Here is a 17505-nt window from a genome sequence, read left to right on the forward strand (position 1 = left end):
TAATTTATATATAATTTCCCTATCCCTATAATGGCATAAATGACTTCTTTCAAAGTGGTTATACTAGAAAATCCTTACTTTGTTTTCTACCATATAGGAAAAAAATGTTAGAGACACATGTTGTCTGGAGTTTAATGAATACTGTTTCATCAACTTTTATTACAGAGTCTTTCTGGATCATTTCTAAAAGTCATTTAAACAGACCATGTTGAACTGTCCTTCCAGTCTATAGTCTCTCAGTTTCAAAAACTTCCCCTTGATTACACTTGGCTAGCAATTCTCATATTTATATCAAGAACCTATCCTTACCAGTAAATACGCCATTTCTAAAATCTGCTTTAAAAATCTCACCCTCTCCAATCATCACCTCTGCTTCCAATTAATTTACTTTAGACACACCTATAGACATTTTAACAATGTTTATTCTTCCAATCCAAAAGCATCGAATGGTCTTCCATCTTTTTGTGTCTTCTTCAATTTCTTTCATGAGTGTTCTGTAGTTCCTAGAGTACAGATCCTTTACCTCTTTGGTTAGGTTTATTCCCAGGTATCTTATGGTTCTTGGTGCTATAGTAAATGGAATCAATTCTTTAATTTCCATTTCTGTATTTTCATTGTTAGTGTATAAGACACACCTGGGCATAATTATTGGCTTTATGAACATATTCATGGTGTTGTCTTTCTGGCCACTGAACAAAACTCCCTGCCTTCCCAGCCTGAACAAAACTCCCAAGCATTACTAGAACCAACTACTCACTCCACTGGCACTGCTCTTAAATAGTTAAGTGTTACTAAGGAAAATAATAAAAATTGATTGAATTATAATACTGTAACTTCATGATCAAAAGCCTCAAATGGGTATTGAACACCGCACAGTAGTTTGATACTGTTTTCTTCTTAAGTTCACATTCCCACTCTCTGAGATGTCTACTATGCTAATTCTCCTTTCTCCTCAACCTATCTATACTTCTTTTCAACCACATTCTCAGTTTATGGCCTCTCCTCGTACTCCACTAGTGATGTGGAATCCACCTGATGGAATTTTTTTCCTTTTTCCATTTCCAAATCCACAAGCCAACTTCTATCAGTAGCATTGTATCAGTATTCCTATCTGATTCTGATCTATTTTATTCTCAAATGACCTTCAATTTCTGTGCCTCTACAAGATCATTCTCTTTCACATAAAAACCTGTCCTAAAACTTACTTTCTAGATGAAAAGGGAAGTAAAAATGAAAAAAAAAATTGCAAAAGGAAACAAGGAAACATCAAGAAAACAATTCTACCTTAACTTCATATCTGTTTCCATGTACTCTATTCTTTTTTATCTTCTGAAACAAATTATCAATATGATCCTCTATTCTTTTTTATCTTCTGAAACAAATTATCAATATGATCTCAAAATTCTCATTTTTCATTCAACATTTGAACAAACAAAATGAAACAAAACATTTCGGGTGCCTGGGTGGCTCACTGGGTTAAAGCTTCTGCCTTTGGCTCAGGTCATGATGGGATCAAGCCCCATGTTGGGCTCTCTACTCAGCAGGGAGACTACTTTCCTTCCTTTCTCTCTCTGCCAACCTCTCTGCCTACTTGTGATCTCTGTCTGTCAATAAATAAATATAATTGGGAAAAAAAAAGAAAAAAATATATTTTTTTTAACTTAAAAACAATATCTATTTTTTGAAACATGGTTATAAAGACTCTTATCATTACCAAATATTCTCTTAGCAACTGCGTGGAAGAGACTTGTAAATATTTTCTGGCTGTTCATTAGAAGGGAATAAAATTAGTTTCTGTGGCCACTTTTTGCCACACCAGCTTGTTGAAAGTTCATGTATATGAACACTGGAATCATAGGTATAAACCTATGAAAGAACAATGTTACAAAGCTAAACTGAGCCAAGGTCTAGCATGTTCAAAAAGAAGGGACCTGGAATTCTGTATGCTATTACATTAAGGAGCAATAAAACATGGAAGAATCTAATATTCAAAGTTTTGTGCTTTTAAGCAAAGGTGGGAGGATGCCGAGTTTGAAAAATAAAAGGATGCCAAACTCAACATTAAGCCCAAATTTCAAGAGATATATAAAAAAAAATGTCATCACTTGGAGGAGGAAGGCTATAACTAAAACAGTGATTTTTTTTTTTTAAGAATTTATTTATTTATTTGGCAGAGATCACAAGTAGGCAGAGAGGCAGGCAGAGAGAGAGAGGAGGAAGCAGGCTCCCTGCTGAGCAGAGAGCCCAATGTGGGGCTCAAACCCAGGACCCTGGGATCATGACCTGAGCTTAAGGCAGAGGCTTTAACCCACTGAACCACCCAGGTGTGCCTAAAACAGTGATCTTAAAAATAGTGGTAGGCTTCTGTTAGAATGTGAATGGGAAAGAAGGGGTGCCTAGGTGGCTCAATCATTGAGTATCTCCCTTCTGCTTAGGTCATGATCCCAGGTTTCTGGGATCAAACCCTGAATTGGGCGTCCTGTTCAGAAGCAAACCTGCGTCTTCCTCTCCCACTCTCCCTGCTTGTGTTCCCTCTCTCACTGTATCTCTCTCTGTCAAATAAATAAATAAATAAATAAATAAATAAATAAATATTTTAAAAAAATGAGTGGGAAAGAAAAATTAGAAAAATTTGAAGATATGGGCAAGTTCTCAATATGGAGAATGTTGGGGGGAGGTGTTAGAATGGGATATGTATAGTCCCCTAAATGGGGACTAGGGTAAGTACAGAGCTCATGGTTATATGGTGGGTTTGTAGAGGAAGGTGTGAATGAGGAATAACCTAAGAGACCTAGGCATCTTTTTGATGTTTTATAAAAGGAGGGAAAAAATGTTGAAATTATTCCTAATATCTTTGAGTATCTTTGAGGCAGAATATGAGGCACTGGAGAAGTAAGTGTCTTGATAGGTTATGCAGTATCCACCCTGTCTTCTCCTTAGCTTCTGTTGATAAAGGTCTCCAGGTTACAACATGGATGATACAACTAAACATCAGGGCCCACTCTTTGACTCTTACTAGTAAAAGCATCAACTACATATTTTCCATTTAATTTATTGATTTAGATAAACTAAAATAATACTGCCTGTTCTAAACAGATAGTGAAGCAGTAGAGAAGAAATTAAGAAAATGATCTAATTTGTAATTGCACCAAAATAGTAAGATATGTAGAAATAAACCTAATCAAAGAGGTGAAAGACCTATACTCTGAAATCTATAAAATACTAACAAAAGAAATTGAAGATGACACAAAGAAATGGAAAGATATTCTATGCTTATTGATTGGGAGAATAAATATTGTTTTTTTTTAATATTTTATCTATTTGACAGACATTACAAGTAGGCGGGGGGGAGGGGAAGGCTCCCTGTTGAGCAAAGAGACAGAAGCGGGGCTCGACCCCAGGACCCTAGGGTCATGACCTTAGTTGAAGTCAGAGGCTTTAACCCACTGAGCCACCCAGGCACCCTGGAAGAACAAATATTGTTAAAATGTCTGTATTACCCAAAGAAATCTACACATTTTGCATAATCCCTATCAAAATATCATCAGCATTTTTCACAGAACTAGAAGAAACAATGCTAAAATTTATATGGAACCACAGAAGAACGCAAGTGGCCAAAGCAGTTTGTAAAAGAAAAGCAAAGCTGAAGGCATCACAATTCCAGGCTTCAAGTTATATTACAAACCTGTAGTTATCAAAACTGTGATACTGGCACAAAAACAGACACATAGATCAATGAAACAGAATAGAAAACCCAGAAATAAACCCACCATTACATGGTCAACTAACTTTCAACAAAGCAGGAAAGAATATCCAATGGAAAAAAAAAGATAGTTTCTTCAATGAATAATGTTGGGAAAACTAGAGAGCCACATGCAAAAGATTGAAATTTGGCCACTTTTTTTTATACTATACCCAAAAATAATTCAAAATGGGTGAAAGACCTAAATTTGGGACAGGAAATCATCAAAATCCTGAAAGAAAGAACAGGCAGTAACTTCTCTGACATTGGTCATGACAACTTTTTTTTTTTTTTTTCCCCTAAATAAGTCTCCAGAGGCAAGGAAAACAAAAGCAAAAATGAACTATTGGGATTTCACCAAGGTTAAAAATAACAACAACAACAACAACAAACTTATGCATAGAGAAGGAAATAATCAACAAAACTAAAGTCAACTTACAGAATGGGAGAAGATTTTTGCAAATGACATATTTGTTAAAGGGTTAGTATCAAAATATATGAAGAACTTATAGAACTCAACATCCCCAAAACAATCCAATGAAAAAATGGGTAGAAAACATGAACGGATATTTCTCCAAAGAAGACATCCAGATGGCCAATAAACACATGAACAGATGTTGAACATCATTTATTATCAGAGAAATGCAAATCAAAACTACAATGAGATATCACCTCACATCTGCCAAAATAGATAAAATCAACAACACAAGAAGAAGAAACAGGTGTTGGCAAAGGTATGGAGAAATGCAAAAGCCCTCTAGAAAACAGTACAGAGTGTCTACAAAAGGTTAAAAACAAACAAACAAACAAACAAACAAACAAAACTCCCCTATGATCCAGCAATCACACTACTGGGTATTTACTCAAAGAATACAAAACACTAATTCAAAGAGATACATGCCGTATTATCAACTGCAGTATTATCAACAATAGCCAAATTATAGTAGCAACCCAAGGGTTTATTGACCGATGAATGGATTAAAGATATGGTATATATATTAATGGAACCTTATTCAACCATAATAAAGAATGACATTTTGCTATTTCAGTGGCATGGTTGGAGCTAGAGAGTATTATGCTAAGCAAAATAAGTCCATCAGAGAAAGATAAATAGTACATGATCTTACACATATGTGGAATTTAAGAAATAAAACAAATAAACAGAAAAAAGAGAGTGAAAGAGAGAAAGAAACCGTGAAACAGATTCTAGCTAAGGAGAACAAACTGATTGTTAACAGATGAAGGGATGAGTTAAATCAGTGATGGGTATTAAGGAGAACACCCGTGATGCATAGAAGTTGATGTATGGAATTTTTGAATCACTATATTGTACACCTGAAACTAATAAAACACTGTATGTTAACTAGAATTAAACAACAACAACAAAAACAAGCTTTGTGGATTAGACCACATTTCCTTTTAATATTTGTTGTTATCCCATAGACAGTGATATAGTTTTCCCTAGCTAGAAAGTAATATATATATTTTTTCCTTCACTTTATTTTGATAAAGTGCTTATGTAGGAACTTGGTTGAGATTTTTTTGTGGAGATATATACATATATAAATTTTTACTGCATTATGATTAGAAAATACGGTTTCCAAAATTTCTATATTTAAAATATTCTTCAGGTTTTTGGTTTTTTTTTTTTTTTTTTTGGTATGGAAACAAACAAAGAAAAACCAAAAACTATCCATGAGTAATGCTTTTACATGTCTATATATTTAATGAAATCTGTTGATTTGGGGATTATTTGCTACTTTTATTTTTGTACTTACCAAATCTATTTGATTTTAAATAACATATGGATAATTATATATATAATTGCATTTTATCTAATTTTCATTGACTTCTGACAAATTTAGCAATATATAATGTGTAGTCATGTTATCCATGGATATTTACTTATGGCAATTGCATATTCATAAAGGTGTATCTATTATTTTACAAAACATTTTTTTCTTTCTGAGAATTTTTAACCTGTAATGGCACTCTATTTGATCCAAATATTGCTAACCCTAGTTTTGTGATATTTTCATTTGTCTGGAAACTCTTTAATTCATACACTAGTTTCAACTTTATTCTTTTAAATATATTTTATATAAATTTAACACTTTCTTTTATAATGCTTAATTGCTTATGTTTCATAAACCAAATGAACAAAACTTCATTGTTTTCATTTTATTATTTTTTATTTATTTCCAAATCTGTAACTAATTTGATTAAGTTGGTATGTATTTTTTCCCTTCTGTAGAAGTTTTTTTTTTCTACTTTTGCACTTTATCAGTTAACATTATTATGCAATTTCATGGTGCATCTTAACAAACAAAACATATGTGTATTACATGAGGACATAGCAATTGTTCTCTCACTGTTTCCACTCACCAAGTAAATTGAAGCCTTTGAACAGTTGCATGCTTCCAGTATCTTCCACTCTAGTTGCATGCAATAACAACAGCTAGCATTATAGAAGACTGAATGCAGGTCAAGCTCTGGTCTCTGAACTTTACATATAATAACACATTCAATAATCACCAAAGCCCTAAGAAATGGACTCTGTCATTATCCATAGTAAAATTAAAACTTAATGACAGCATGGGTTTCTGTTGTTTTGTTTAGAAATATATGCTAAGTACTGGAACAGTGACTGGTATATAGTTAGGTTAAAAAAATATTGCTTTAAATAAACACATCCACAATTTTACTAATGTGGAGAACGATAGAACAAAGAGGTTTCATGATTATTAATTTCACCACCAGTAATTAGTAGAACCTAGACTGAAGACCAGCAACTTTTGTGTTAAGAGTCTATGCTCTTAGTCATTATAACTTTTTTTTTTTTAAGATTTTATTTATTTGACAGAGAAAGAAAGATAGCACAAGCAAGCAAAGGGAGAGGGAGAAGCAGGCTCAGCAGGGACTCCCACTGGGGGCTTGAGCCTAGGACCCTGAGATCATGACTTGAACTGAAGGCAGATTCTTAACTGACTGAGACACTCAGAAGCCCACCATTATATTTTTGGAAGAGTCTTGTTTTTTTTTTTTTATTATTTTTTGTTTGTTTGTTTGTTTGTTTTTTAGTTTTTTTCCTCTCCCATAAACAAAAGGCAATGTTTTCTCAAAATAGTTTAAAAATTTTACTTTCAGAATGTCTATTCTCTTCCAAAACACCATTTTTATCCAGTAATATTATATATTCCCAGTCAATGTATCAGTATCAAGACCTTTCCTAGGACCCACTGCTTTCTTGTCACTGCTCTCAAGGGTCTCTTTACATCCAGCCTAAGTGCACCTGAGGTCTTGGAAGAAATGGATGGCTTGGTGCTGTAATTGATTTAAGTGGAGTGTGGAATTACTGTTAGAAAATGTACTGTAAACCCTAGGAGTGATTGTGGGAGTAACCTAAATATCAGCAGCATTCCTGTTTTCAGGCTGTTGAATGCAATGTCCCAATAGGAACAGGATCACATCATATCATGGGGCAGGGCATAGAGAAGGAGCTATGAAAGAAAGCAAGCCTCAACTTCCCTTCCTAACTCCAGCAATTGCTAGCACAGACATTCCTTTCATCCCTTATCCCATTATTGCCTCTCTGTGTGCCCATCAATAGGGGAAGGTGCAGGCCTGCTTTCTGGCTTCGAGATAATGACCATCTCTTGTTATTCCTTTCCCATGTTTTGATACATTTGTCCTTGCTTTGCTGATATAAATAAATAAATAAATAATAACTAGCTATGTGTAGAATTCAGCTGTTGTTACTCTCCCTTATAGAGGCAGCCCAGCATGGCCCCTCAGATTGGTGTCTGAGAGTATCATTTCTGTGCACAAAAACAGTGGACGGTTTTCACCACCACTTCTATTCTCTTCTCAAGCCTCCTGGGTATGGGCAAAAATAGGGACCAAAGAGATAGTTCAAAGGAAATATCTAACCCATAAAGGCTAGGGAGAGTGAAAAAACTGGACCCTGGGCCAAAAGATTGCAACCAATCTACACAAAAATGATTGAGAAGGGTGAAAAGAGGGTTGAAAAATAAAGTTTCTCTGAAGAAAAAAATAGAAATGCATGTACAATTTTCTCTCTTTTTAAAAAGACTTTATTTTTTCTAAAGCAGTTTTAGATTTACAGCAAAATTGAGAGGAATGCACCCTCCAAACTTTCAAAACCTCCCTCATTAACAAAATCTCCCACCAGAGTGGTGCATGAATATTTGCTGCCACACCGCTATCATCTAGTCTATTGTTTACATTAAGGTTCACTCTTGGTGTTGTGCATTCTATGCATCGAGGAGATGTGTAGTGACATGTATTCATTATTATAGCATCATACAGAATAGTTTCACTGCCCTAAATATTTCGTGCTTCACTTCTTCACATAGCCCCTCACAACAACTGTCTCCATAGTTTTGTCTTTTCCAGAATGTCATATAGTTGGAATCATACAGCATGTAGCCTTTTCAGATTGGCTTCCTTCACTTAATAGATTGTCTTTAAGTTTCCTCCATGTCTTTTCATAGCTTGATAGCTCATTTCTTTTTAGCATTGAATTAAATTTTCTTTTTAGGAAGAGATTAGAAGTCTGTCCTTGAAACTAGATCCACAATTAAAGGTATTATGCTCATTGAACACCCTATATCACAGGTGGAGAATGTGAGTTCCATCTCATATCTTGAGTGGGTTACTTAATACCCTCAAAGGAATTTCAAATGTAAGTGGAAAACTCCTAGACTGCTTATTTAGATCATTTTCTTTCTATTATACCATGCATCATTTCTGACCATAACCTCCTTCTCAAATTATATGTGTGGTATATTTTAATGTCATATAATAATATTTAAGAGTAAGAATGTATATACCGAGACAAAAGAGGGGAAGTCTGACTGGAGTAGAGACGAGTGAAAATCAAGGCCAAATTTCATGAAGTCAATCATCCTTGAAGAGAATTCTTTAAACTCAAAGACATCAATAGGACTGTGGTAAGGATTGAGGTAGGTTGGTACTCCCTAGAAAGAGAAGTTTGTATAAACTGAATAGATTTGAGAGAGATATGCCCAGGCAAAGAGCAATGCTGAAAAACACATAAAGACATAGTTGTTAAAGGATATATATCATTAAGTAATGCTATCTTTCTCTGAAGCTGAGATTTTTGTGTGTTCCAGAAAACATAGCAATGTGAGATGTCCTTCAGTCACTTGGACAAATCAGGCAGATTTTACTCCAAGCCTTAATATCACATTTGGTACCAATGTTTAATACCCACCTCAGATTATGCGCTTATTACCAAGCGAAAACAGATTATCCTGCTGTTTAACACAGCTTGAAATTGCTATCTGCCTTAGAATTGTATCTCTTTACAGGCTTTATGGTCTTTTCTGTTTTGTTTTATCTTTCTTGTTTATTTATCTTTTCTATCATAACTATATGTATTTTTTGACTAGCAAATTCAACTTTCCCAGAAAACTTATTGTATTACATTACAAACCAGATTACACCAATGAAAGTAGATTTATAAAGCAAAGCAAAAAAAGAAAAAATGAAAAGAGAAAAAGGATCAACAAACAAAAATGGAAAAATTGGTATCTCTAAACTTTCCCATACACTGACATACTTTGCATTATTCTATTCTGGAAAGAAAATAGCATTTTAGTTTGAAATCTTACATTCACATAATTTGCACTAAATTAAGAACTGTCTGAATGCTGAAAAGTTATGCTGAAAAATTAATTATTATGCAACATAATTAAATCGTGGCTCTATTTTTGGGTATCAGTAAAATAATATGAAATAATTAATATTATAAACCACAGCCTTTGTCATGATTTAGCACTGTGTGCTAAAACTTTTTCTGGGTGCCCACAGGGAATAGGGATCTCTTCAGAACTTCTCTATAGACCTAGGATTACAGAGTTTGAAGATCAGCTCTGGGATGATGAACAGTAGGCAAAGCTGATAAAGGTAAACTTAGAGCAGAACCATTAGCCATGTGGCCAGAATTCATCATGAGAAGTAATGAAAAGTAAAGTAAGAGGGATAATTAATGACAGGCATAGAGCAGTGCAAGTTCAGCTGTGTGACTGCAAAATATTCCACTTTGAAGGTTTATGACTGGGCCCTGTGGTTTCTAATGCTCTTAAATGAATGGAAAGAATACCATGTCATCATATTATAGAGTTCTAACATAGTTTTTAACATTTTAGCATTCATTCACTATATATTTATTTATGAGATTAAAAATAATTATAATATTTATTTCATATTTTATCATAACTCTTCTAAAATTTCCCCCTTTGTATTTGAAAATGTTTAGAATATGGTAAGCACTATAATAGACTTTTTAAAAGAATGCTATCCTTACCTAGTATTGAGCCACTGACTGAAGTCTGGTCAATTCTCCTTCTTGAGCAGCCTATTAAATTCACATTCCAGATACTTCCATCATGGTCATGGGGTTCACACTCTTCAGGCCACCATGCAGCAGTCTTAAGAGCCCCAGGCCAGGTAGCAGAAAACTAGTGCCAGTCACTATCCCCCTCTTCCAGAAATTATTCAAATCAGCTAATCCATAGGAAGCTCACAAAACCTACTTAAGCCCACCCCACTTGTTACACATAAAAGCCCTCTACAGTTGCAACTTGACATTGTCTTGTCCCCAGATCAATTTAGTGTGTGGCCCTGCCTGGAAGCCTTCTCTCCTCTGGGATATATCAAAAAATTGTGTCTTTCTTCCATTCAAATGTCATTGTTATGTACTCCTATCAAAATAAATAAATAAATAAATAAATAAGTAAATCCTATAAAATAAGCACACCTTCCACATTTGTGGAATTAATTCATGAATGATGACCTGTGATTTTTCAGCCCTGAGGCAAGTTCCTAGAATAATGGCCAGTTTTGAGGTATCATGTGTAAATACAGAGTCTATAGTATCTGAGAAGCAAGTGTGGAAATAATAGCATTTGGTTTTCAAATGACATTGAAGTTAAAAACAAACAAACAAACAAACAAACAAAAATACACTATATTCTCTTACCATAACCACTTTGCAACCACTTTGCAACCATCACTACCCAAGAACAAAAGTTCCAAAGACTAAGAGTCTCTTATGGGTTTGTCTCCCTCCCAATCCCATCTTGTTTCATTATTTCCTTCCCTACCCCCCAGATCCCTCACTCTGCCTCTCAGATCCCTTTCACCCATATCTTTGCCAGCACTTGTAATCTCTGTGTGTGTGTGTGTGTGTGTGTGTGTGTGTGTGTGAATAACCATTCTAACTGGTGTGAGATGTTATCTCATTGTGATTTGGATTTGCTTTCCTCTGAGGATTAGTGATATTGAGCAACTTTTGTGTACTTGTTCGCCATTTGTATGTTTTCTTTAGAAAAATACATATTCATATGCCCATTTAAAAAAAAAAAAAAAAGTTCCAAAGACTGACCAGTTACTTAGGGCTTTCACAACTTCACAATAGCTTTCCATTTTGCAATCCTGGTCCCATGGGCTTCATCCACCAACCTACAAATCTACACATACATTTTCAAAGACTTTTCAAAATATCATATTTAATATTTTCAGGTGGCAGATTTCCCTTTCTTTTGATTTCCTTTCTTTATAATTAGAAAGAATTTTTCAGGACATTTAGTTCACCATGTTGAGAGAATTTATGTTTACTAATATAATCTTAATAACCATACATATCCAGAAGATAGAAAGGGCCCAGGACTCTATAATACACTGATCAAGCTCTACTCTAGGAACATTACCAAACCTGGACAGCACTACAATTACAATGTAAGGTAACACATTCTTAAGGAAAGTTTGGTATAGCTAGCAATGAGGAGTAAACTCAAAGGGGACATTATGGCCAGTATGAGCCTTTTGAAAGAGTAATTGTAAAAAGAGTTGCTTGCTCTGCTTCTGTTTTCTAATTATTTCTAAATGGCATGTGATTTGGACCATTAGAAGGAACAGTATTTCCTACATACTATATTTCTTACAACATGTAATAATATATGTTGGGGAACATTACCAAAAAGAAGTGACTGTCAATTTACTCTTGAGCTAGACCTGGGCACTCAGAGGTTCCTTGCCCCTTCCTTACAATGTGAATTCTGCTTACCTTTCCACTCCTAGAGGCTGCTCCACTCCAAAAACATAGTCTCGAGGTCGTGTTGAAAACACCTGCATGGTATATGTGACTAAACACAGATAGGGCCTCTACATACATTTAAGACTGGGAGGAGAGGTGCAGGGACCCATTCATCTTACTACCACCCAAGACAAGAATAGTATGTAAGTTCCTTCTTCTATTATTAAAACTGCCATTTACCAACCTGGACTGGCCAGCCTCTTTCTTATGTCTCTCTTTGTCCTCTGAGTACAGGGATCAGTTTCAGGTTATATCAGGAAAGCTCCTGCCATGGTTGCAAACCAGCAAGTACATAATCTTCAAAAGCATAGAGGGCACCACACTTGATCATCCTTATGAAAAATCGGGTTTCACCTTTAAGAGTCATTCACCTTGGACTGTATTATACAAACCTTTAATCTGACTGGCAGTGTTTGTGTTGTTTTGCTTTGTTATTATCATTTGCTTTTTCTTTTTTTTTTCTTTGTTTTTGGGTGTTTTATTTTTTGCATTTAATATAATAAGTCTGCTTTTGTTTCTAGTAATGATTACTCTTGCTACAGCACCTATGATACAGATTCTCTTTACTATGTAAACAATAGAAATTCCAAAAAAGAATATGTCTAGTCAAGTCATGTTTTCAACATGATACTGTCAATAAAATGTCCTATATGTAATACTGAATCTGTAGAGCACACATAAACTGTCTTGGTTACAAAACTCAAGAAAGTACTTTCTTCCCTGCCAGCTGGCATCCATTCCAAAGAAAACCTGTTTAAATGTGCTGTTGTCTACATACAATCTTTTTTAATGCACCCCAAAGTCCACTTTTATAACAAGCTTTGTTCGTGAGGTTGTTTCATTGGAGCGATATGTACTGGAAGTCATAAAAGAGAATTAGTAATGTAGACACAGAACAAAAAAACAGAATTCATTTGTTTGTAAATTGTGCCTTATCTGGCTGAGGTATATATTTATGAATGATTTGTTAGATTTACGTGTGATGTCCTGGGAGACAGCTGTGTAGGAGCTTGTATTAGAAGCAAACTATGTTTTCATATTTTACTTATTATCCAGTCATCCTCAATTTAATCTTTTAAACACCTTCCCTGACCTCAGGTGTGACACAAATCATTTCTCTATGTTTTAAAAAAATGGAAGTACACTTATCTGTGTATTGCAGGAATGATTTTCTGAAACAAGTGCAGATGTCCAGGATATCATGAGAGCAAACTGCTATTACATTGTAATATGATAAACAAACATGAATACAGCCTCCTTTCTTTCTTATTCATAAGTATTATAGATGCTAACTGTTTATCAGGTCATGATGTAAACCCTCTGTTGGGATTCATTTTCTTTAGTAATTTGCTATTTTTTTTTTAATGAATGAAACTGAGTTTTCTTCAGTATTGCATGGGGAGATAATTTCAACATTTAACTAGTTGTAATTTCAGCTGTCCCTGAAATTCTAGTGGACTTCTTCTTCCCTTGACCCCAGATGAAAATTCTTATAATATTCATGATTTTTATGTTCACTGTTAGGTATAATTTAAAGGCTTTAATCCTTTAAGTAAGAGAACACAGTCTTACATTTAAAAAAAGAAAAAGAAAAAGAAAAAGAAATGACAAGACCCATATAATAGTCTACTGTTCATTTTTTATTCAAAGAAAACTTTTCTCCCCTCTCCTTTTCAAAGACCTTCTGTAGTCAGGAAGCATCATAAAAGGGAACTTAATTGGCTTTTTCTTCTTTAATACTGTATCTCTTCCTCCATCCCTATTAAGGATGAAGTGAGACAAGATTTTAATCTGATAAAAGAAATTCTGATTGACTTTGCTTTATAAGCTCTGGCCTGGCAATGTACCTAAAAATAAATTCATTCTCTCAATAAGTACTTTTGAAGCTTCTTCTGGTATTATTTTTATTTTTGAATTGTATCCTCTATAACTAGGGTTTGCCCTGTAATGTCCTTGGGTGATATTGTGTTTATCACTCCTTCCTTACTCCTTTTGCTACATACAGGAATGCCAAAAGAACATTACAGGTGGAGACAAGATGGCAGGGAAATAGGAGAAGGCGCCTTTTCAACCTGTACCCTAAAGTGAGCTGATTACCTACCAAAAAATACCGATCACCGATGAGAACAGCCTGAGATCAGAATTACACGTCTGGATCTCTGCAGGGGCAGAAGATGCCAGTGGGCAGGTAAAGTGGAGTGGGAACTTCAGACTGATATCAGAAGATAAACAAAAGGGAGAGTGAGCCACCAGAGGAGACCGATTAGAAAGTAATACCCCAATCCGAGAGTGCCCTGCATCTGGGGACCAGCATTAACTTGGAGTCTGGTTGAAAGCACTCAAAGAGAGCAAAGGATCACGGGGGAAATTGCGGAATCAGGGCAGCTAGGGACAGGGGCTTAAGTCCCCAGACCCAGGACAGCCTCTCCTGGCGCTGAGCCAGAGAGAGTGCGGCGGAGAAACCAGGTCTTTGTCTTGAGCTGCCAGTGCACCCGAGATCACATGGGGTCCGGCTCCTATGAGGGGTTCGAGCTTCACCAGAAGGCAGAGGCTCCAGAGCCAGAGGGCAGGTGCTACAGAGCCTGAGATGCCCCCCCGCCCCTCCACGCGCTCTTAGACCTGCATCATTCCACCAGAGCCTGAGAGCACCCGCACCCCCACACTCCCCTGAGAGAGGTACGTGCAAGCCCTGTGCTCTTAGACCCAGAAAGACCAGGCACTCCCAGCCCAGGCCAGCAGGAAAATCTCAATGTGCAATCACTGCTTGGAACCTCTCTGGTGGTCTGGAGCTGCCCAGACAGCCGCCACTGCTGTGGTTTGGGGTACAAACAGAAGATCCTGCATCCGTAGGGACTGCGACTGGGAACCTACTCTGTCAGTAGCCAAGGGGGAATTTATCTGGGCTCTGAAGCCAGACGGAGTCTTCTCTCTGAGAGGGAGGTCAGGGTGCAGTTTGCTTTCCTCTAATCCTACAAAAACCATCAAAAGCAGTCAAGGCAAGGGGAAAAAAAAAGTGAACAAACATAAAAACCTCCAGAGAACAAAAGCCTGAAAAAACCAGTTTACTCAGATACTCAGAGCCCACACCCTTGAGGGGGGCGGGAGGACTTAACTCAGGGAATGTCATTGACTGACAACTCACGTGGCAGGCCCCTCCCCCAGAAAACCAACTAGGAAAGGAAAAAAAAAAAAAAAAGATAAGAGAACAACCACCACTACGTCATAGGACAACTTTTATTTTTAACTCATTCCCACTATTTTGGTTCTTTTTTTTTTTTATATACGTAATTTTTTAACCTATTTGCCATCACAGTGAGATGTCCAGTACATCAAATTCCATAGTAACCTTCTAACCTGAACTTTTTGATTCATACACCTGTGTTTTTCTTTTGCATTTCTATTTTTTAATTTTTTTTTAAATTTTAGTTTAGTTTAGTCCAGTTTATTCCTTTTTTATTTTTATTTCCTAATATTCATATAGAGTTAAACTTCAAGGTAATCCCCTTCCCCCAATCAATGCTACCCCTATAGGTAAACCAATTTTTAATCCCCCTTTATCTTAGGAAAGTTGAGTCCTTTAACAAAGATATCAAGATACACCCAGGAAGAATCAAAACAACCTTCCTCGCCCACACTGAAAATTTATTACCACTCTCCCATCTTTTTATTCCGCCAGTGTTTCTGTGTATTTCTGTTTGTTCTGGTACTATATAAATCTTATACTTGGGGTTATTTTTGATGAGGTTCTTCCTTTATTTGCATATAGATAGATATAGATATAGATATAGATATAGATATAGATATAGATATTTTTTTCTCTCTTGTCTTGTACTTTTATCAGTCTTTTTGTTTGTCTGTTTTTGTTTGTATACTTCCTAAATCTTACCTTGGGGCCCATTTGGGCTGAATGTTCTCTTTTCTCTTCCCTTTCTTTCCTTTCTCTCTCTCTCTTTTTATCTTTTTCTTTCTTTTTTTCTCTCATTTGGGTGTGGAATCCTGATTGCTCAGAAGCATTCCAGGTTGCACCTTGACTGCACCACGGTCGATACATCCAGCTACATCCGTTCAGTCATCTCTCACCAAAATGACTAGGAGGAGGAATGCCCAACAGAAGAAAAACACAGAGGATGGGCCTTCTGCAACAGAGCTAACAGCTATCAACATAGACAATATGTTGGAAAGAGAATTCAGGTTAACAATTATCCAGGCAATAGCTAGGTTGGAGAAAGCCATGGATGACCAAATGGAATTGATTAGGGCAGAACTGAAAGTGACCAGGAAAGATGTTCACAATGTTAGGGCTGAGCTGAAAGCTACCAGGGAAGAGGTTCACAAAGCTCTCAATGAGCTCCAATCTAATCTAAATTCTCTCAAAGCTAGGGTAACTGAGACAGAAGATAGAATTAGTGATCTGGAGGACAAACAAATAGAGAGAAAGGATCAGGAGGAAGCCTGGAACAAGCAGCTTAGAAGCCAAGAAAACAGAATCAGGGAAATAAATGATGCCATGAAACGTTCCAATGTCAGAATTATTGGAATCCCTGAAGGGGAGTAGAAAGAAAGAAGTCTAGAAGATATAGTGGAACAAGTTCTTCATGAAAATTTTCCCAATCTCATGAATGGAACCAGCGTTCATGTACTAGAGACCAAACGGTCTCCACCCAAGATTATAGATTCCAGAAAAACGTCAAGGCACCTGATAGTCAAATTGAGGAATCATAATTGTAGATATAATCTCTTGAAAACCACTAGGACAAAGAGGCTCCTTACTTACAGAGGAAAGCCCATCAGATTAGACCTGTCCACAGAGACCTGGCAAGCCAGAAAGGGCTGGCAAGATATATCCAAGCACTAAATGAGAAGAACATGCAACCAAGAATACTTTATCCAGCAAGACTGACATTCAAAATGGATGGAGAGATAAAGAGTTTCCAAGACTGGCAAGGCTTAAAGGACTATGCAACCACCAAGCCAACACTGCAGGAAATATTAAGGGGGGCTCTATAAAAGAGGAAAAAAATCTTAAGAATAGCATTGATCAGAAATATAGAGACAATCTACAGAAAGAAAGACTTCAAAGGTAACATGATATCAATAAAAACGTATCTATCAATAATCATTCTCAATGTGAATGGCCTAAATGCGCCCATAAAATGACACAGGGCTGCAGATTGGATAAAACGACAGGACCCATCCATATGTTGTCTACAAGAGACCCATTTTGAACCTAAAGATACACTGAGAATGAAAGTAAAGGGATGGAGAAGAATCTTTCATGCCAATGGGCCTCAAAGAAGGCCAGGGAAGCAATTCTCATATCAGACAAATTAGATTTTAAACTAAAGACTGTAGTCAGAGATACAGAAGGACACTACATAATTCTTAAAGGGACTATCCACCAAGATGATCTAACAATTGTAAATATCTATGCCCCCAATATGGGAGCAGCCAATTACATAAGAAAACTGTTAATCAAGATAAAGAGTCATATTGATATGAATACATTAATAGTAGGAGATCTTAACATGCCTCTCTCAGAAATAGACAGATAATTGAAGCAGAAAATCAATAAACAAACAAGAGTGTTGAATGACACACTGGACCAGATGGACCTCATAGA

The sequence above is a fragment of the Mustela erminea genome, chromosome 12, assembly GCF_009829155.1.
Source record: "Mustela erminea isolate mMusErm1 chromosome 12, mMusErm1.Pri, whole genome shotgun sequence".
Classification (NCBI taxonomy): Eukaryota; Metazoa; Chordata; class Mammalia; order Carnivora; family Mustelidae; genus Mustela; species Mustela erminea.